The sequence below is a fragment of the Maylandia zebra genome, linkage group LG9, assembly GCF_041146795.1.
Source record: "Maylandia zebra isolate NMK-2024a linkage group LG9, Mzebra_GT3a, whole genome shotgun sequence".
In the NCBI taxonomy this organism is placed as follows: domain Eukaryota; kingdom Metazoa; phylum Chordata; class Actinopteri; order Cichliformes; family Cichlidae; genus Maylandia; species Maylandia zebra.
The window spans coordinates 8,039,944-8,045,771 of record NC_135175.1 but is presented as its reverse complement, the minus strand read 5'-3'; positions in this window follow the sequence as shown (position 1 = coordinate 8,045,771).

Here is a 5,828-nt window from a genome sequence, read left to right as displayed (position 1 = left end):
TATATAGTTTCAGATTATGTGACATAATTCTGAAATGTAAAAATAATGAGATGTTTTCATTATTGAAAAGGCAGAAGAGATTTTTTTTCCTCCCAGCAGTAATGTCCCTCCCCCGTACATTTACATGGCATATTAACCCTTCGTTTTGTACTGTCATTCAGACTTTTGTGCAGATTTTCTTTCTTTCTTTCTTTTTTTTTTTTTACAATAACAAGGAATTAAGATTTTTATTTTCAGTACTGCTTCTGTAATTTACTGTTGTTAAGGGCGGGAGGGGAAAGGAATAAACAGCAAAGGCCTTAAAAAATTGGAAAGGGAATTTGTGAGTTGTAATTCAGGCTTTGAAATGTTTTTTTTCTTTCTTTTTCTGCTCCAGTCGGACATCCAAACCACGGCCCTGCTGTGAAGGGTTAAACCAGCAGCTTCATAAGCAAGCAGCTCTTTGAAACAGCATCTTTTTTGTTGTTGTTGTTTTTGCTTGAGAGTGATGTGAAAGCACTATCAAGGCAACGCAGTGATGTTAAAAGAGAACTTTTTTGTCTGGTCTCTGTCTCATTGCCACCGCTTTCCAAAGATACAATAAAAAAAAAAAGCGTCTCCACACGAAGGAGGATGAACTTTTCTTTGCTGAGGAGTTTTGCTTTTTTTCTGCATTTAATAAAAGAGAAACAACTCACCGGCTCGATTGGCCTGACACTGAGCAATGACAGGTGAAAATTAACCTCCTGATCCCAGATCAGAACTCTGCTAATGTGAGTTTCCACCTTACTGAAGTAGTTAACAGTGGTGAAACTGATGGCATAAAGTAAAGGGCGGGTGGTGACCACTAATGAGAAGCTGATGTGAGCTGGGATCAGTCACTCAGCTGGATTTTGATCCTGGTCTATCATTAGTTCAAACTGCATTTTCACTGATTTTTTTCTTCTTCTAAATTTACAGGGGTCATATCGTTTTGCCACTTATTTTGGCAGGCCAGGAAATGAGACAGAAAGTATCACCACAGAGATTTTTAAAATCTCTGGTTTCAGTGTCAGTTTCAATTTAGAGCGTGAGATACAGCATGTAAGCAGCTCATTGAGGAATGCTTATACACACATCTTGAAAGACATAGCAGGACCCTCATCATCGTTAGCAAGCAAATTAGAGTCCTAACATCTTTCAGCTGCTATATCCTTCACACGCTATTGACTACATGAGAGCTTAGAGCATGCAAACCCAACTTCATCGTTGTTTTATCTCTCCTCAGACTGCTGAAAACTAATAATCTTGCAAAACTATGCTCAACATTAATTAATGATTAATTAATTAGTCATTAACACACAGAGTATCATCAGTCATTTATCTGTGTGGCACGATTGATGGAGAATTGTAGCTTGATATACACCACAATTAGAAAGTGTCTGATATGGATACTTTATTTAGCAGTACTTCTTTGGGTTTTAAAGTCTTCTTTTCCAAAGGCTTTAAAGTGCTGCTTCTTTGTGAATATGTTATCTACTAATTCTAAAGATTAGTCTTTAATTATTAATTTTGGGGATAATGAAAAATCCCTTTTGTGTTTAGCTTTTCTATTCTATACCAGTGCAGTCGCTCTTATTAAAATCTGCAGAAGTCATTATTGAATCACCTCCTTAAAAGGCTATTAGTTTATCACTTATTAAGAATCAGTCAGTGCTGTAGCTACAATATCAGTAAAAAAAAAAATCTCTTTCTCCAGGTCAAACGTAACATGGAGCCAAAAAATCAAAGCCACAGTCGCACTGTGAGGAGAATCACTCACATTGTTTTTTGTCACAACTAGAAATTTGAAAATGTTTGACTTACTAGTTTGTAAAGGCTTTTTAGCTTTGCAGGAAAGAAGTTATAGCAGCATAACCACAGCACTAGTAACGTCCCGGACAGGCTCGCATCTGAAACTTGTAGTTTTATATTTTGCCACTGGGTGGCTCTGTGGAGTAATATTGAGTTCTTTATTCTGTATCATATTCCACGTTTGTTAAATAAAAGGAACATTATTATGAAACGGTCTCTAATGTATTAATGTAGAGCACTACAGTAAATGTGTATTTGCTTCATTATTTTTCTTTTTTGTTTCCATATTGTTTAATGTCTGCAAATGATTTAGTGGACTAGGAATGATTTGCCAGTTATAATACGTGCAAACATAATACACAGTTTGTTTGTTTTTTATTGTGGGCATTGTGATATGTTATCACGGACGCAGAGTGACTGGCTGACTTCAATAAGTTGCTGTGTTACACAGTCTTTACTGGTACTGCCAAATAAAACAGAACCGTTAGTTATCTGCGCCTTTCCTGCTATAACAAGAGGAAATTGTGTCTGTCATCTCGCTATTTTTCCATGACGAAGTCGTCTGCCCTCAAAGTGCAGCTCTGAAAAAAACTTAGATTTGAAATCGTATTTGTTATGCCCCTGTCCATGCAGTAGCCAAATCCCACCACAGGGGGGCTCCAGAATCCACAGAAGTCCTATGGCATTTATCCAGGATACCTCAGCTATTACGGCCCATCACTTTTATACCATTGGCTGTAAAAAAAAAAAAAAAAAAAAAAGGCTACAAAAACTCACCATCCACTTCATTAGGAACAGGTTTTTTGTTCCATATTGATATGATAGCATCACAGAGATGCTGCAGATCTGTTCGTTGTACATCCATGATCTGAAATTCTCATTCCTCCATATCCCAAAGATGCTCTCTTGGACTGAGATCTGGTGGTGGTGGAGGCCACCTGAGTACAGCGAGCTCATTGTTATATTCAAGACCAATTTGAGATAATTTGAGCTTTGTGACCTGGCACGTTGTCATTAGTAGATTATACACTGTTGCCAAAAAGGGATGGATATAATCAGCAAGAGTAGCTACTCAGGTAGGATGTGGCATTTTAAATGATGCTCAGTACTAAGGAGCCCAAGATGTGCCAAGGAACCACAACATTACACCACAAGCAACAACTTGAATTGTTCATACAAGGCAGGATGGAGCCGTGCTTTTATGTTCTTAAAGCTAAAGTCTGATCTTATCATGTGAATTTTGCTGGAATGTATGCACAGTTTTATTTATATAGCACCTTTTAAGATAAATATCACAAAAAATTGTCTAAAAAAGTTACCCAAAAGCAACTTTACTTAAAAAGATGGCTCTTTAGTTGTTTTTTATAAGAAACCACCAAATCCGTAGATCTAAGGCTCAGTGGGGGAGAGTCTAGGGGTCACTGTGGGAAAATCTGTGTCTCCTTTAGTTTTCTTGTATAACACAAGGTCTCTGATATCCTGATCGCAGGATATCAGAGACCTGCTGGAGACAAATGGCTGTAAAGGTTCAGTGATGTACATCAGTGTTTACCCACAGAGAGCTCTGAAAGTCACAACCAAAATCTTGAAGTGGACTCTGAAGTTGACGAGGAGCCAGTGCATCTGAATTAGAAAGTGACCTGACAGTACTCACAGGTGCATTCTGAACAACTTGCATACATTCTGAGGAGGTTTTGTTGAGACAAGTGAACAAGCAATTGCAATATTCCAGAAAGGATGAGATAAAAGTATTTGCCATAATTTCTAATTCACAGCGTGAGAATCACAGCGTGAGATTTCATGTGATCGTGATCATCCAAAGTTAAAGCACAAAACTGTCAGGGGCACAAACAAGGACTTCTGTTTTTTCTATATTAATCTGAAAAAAATGTCAGCCACCCATGCAGGACCTGAATCTGAATCTGGTATTTAGAAAATCAGCAGCACAAGAGAATACAAAAATAGGGGTTGACTTTGCCTCCACACCTAAACAGAAAAACAAGAACAGTCAGTGAGATTTGGCAAGTGGGGGAACACTAAGATCTGTTGTAGTTCCCAGCTCAGGGAAAATAATAACAGCTCACAATAATTTCTATTGGCACCATAGGCAAGAAAAGCAACTGACAATCTGTATAGCTTATATCTTTATATGTATATATTTACAAAAATTGCTATATTAAAGTTTTGTTTTTTTGCTTCTATTGTTTATTGTTTATTTCATAGCATGGTGTCTATTATTCAGTGGAAAGACAGTGGATCACTGCTGGAATATCCACTCATGTCTCTTTTTGCAGGATGTCTCATGGAACTGCCTGTAGGATTGTCTAGATTTGCATTCAAATGCCCATCCAAAACAAATGCCTCTTTGGGGAATGTTTGCTCCCTTTCAGCAATGTCTTCATTCTTACTTAAGTGTGATTTGGGATGTATATCAGTAAAATCACAACTTAATCGGAACCTGCAGCAATTTCTGTTTCTCTGGAATGATATGAGCCATGTCGTTTATATGAGCCATATCACAAGTCATATCAACGTTTATCCTTGTAATAATACAAAAAAACATACTTTGAGTTTTAAAACTACTGCTGAATACCTGAAAAAAGTAGAAAGAAATAGCTGTAGTTTCTAGAACAGATCTTTCTGTGAGAAATAGAGAGCTGCATTCTCTTGTAAACACTCCCAGGAGGCTAAACAGGATTTGAGGGTCTTCCGGCCCACTGTTTATTTTTTCTCACTTTCTTTCCCCCACTGTGTCCACTAGTGCTCAGGCACAAAATAACAAATCAGAAAGTTTAAAGTAAATAAATAGCTGAGTGAGTTTAGGCTACTTATTTATTTTTTTACTAGAACTCATACAAAAAAGTAATGGTAGTGGCTCATTTTGTATTTGTGGCATCTAATACCTCTAAAAGAATTTTCATAAAAAAATAAATAAATTTCAGCTTTGTGGTTGTTAAAAAAAAGTATTACACATTTTTAAAGAGTCCACTCGAATTTCAGGTTTTCAGTAATATAGATACTTTACAGCAAACCCTTGATTTTATTCTTTTTCATTTTTTGTTTTCTATTGGTTTTATATAACTTTTTATTATATAACTAAATTGGATTAACAACAAAAACATTTTAAATAAATTATCATATTTAAAATATGAGTAGAAGAAATTACGACTGGATTTTTAAAAAATGTTTTGTAGTAAATTACACAGTAAAAGATAATTAATCAGATGTATTTAAACTTTATAGCCTACTCTTTTTTTTAGCTTCAGTGTGAAACTGTTAGTGGACAGTGAGGTACAAGTACAGAGCCAACTGTCCTTATAGTGATGAGGATGATGCTGATGGTGATTAAAGATGTGGACTTAATTGGAGTTACGGACACACTGTGTATGTGTGAGCGTGAGTGGGGCTGTCTTCTAGCGTTGACGTAGGCAACATAAGGGTCAAGTGAGCAAAATTAAGACGGTTAAACGAATGCGCGCGCCTTCAAAACAAAAAATATCAAAGCTTGTTTGTTTGTTTTTTGAATACGTAAAAAGACTTTGATGACGCATTGGGAAAACTTTTTAATTAGAGGAAGTGAAACTTTAATTGGAATGGTTAACAGGACATCTGTATCTTAGAAAGTACTAAGATACAGTACTAAGAAGGTCTAGATTTTACCCCAGATATTACAAAAATTTTAACCCCATATAAACAAAAAAAGAAAGAAAAGAAAATTAAAGACTTCTACCACCGTCTTTGTTTTTTGGAATTCCCCATTAATCTCCATTTACCAGAGAATTCTTACTCTTCTGTAAAGCTTTCGTCCTTCTCGAAAGGGGCTATAAAAATCTTTAACTTAAAAGTTATTGAAATTTTTTCCTATTTTTGTTATATATACAATTATAAAATATAAAGATAATAAACAAAAAAATAAAAAGATTTGAATTTGATTTTATGTTGAAGGAGCTGTAACCGGAAACGCTCGGTGTGCCATTGTCCGCGAAGCTGCTGCATTTTTTATTTGTTTTTTTTAG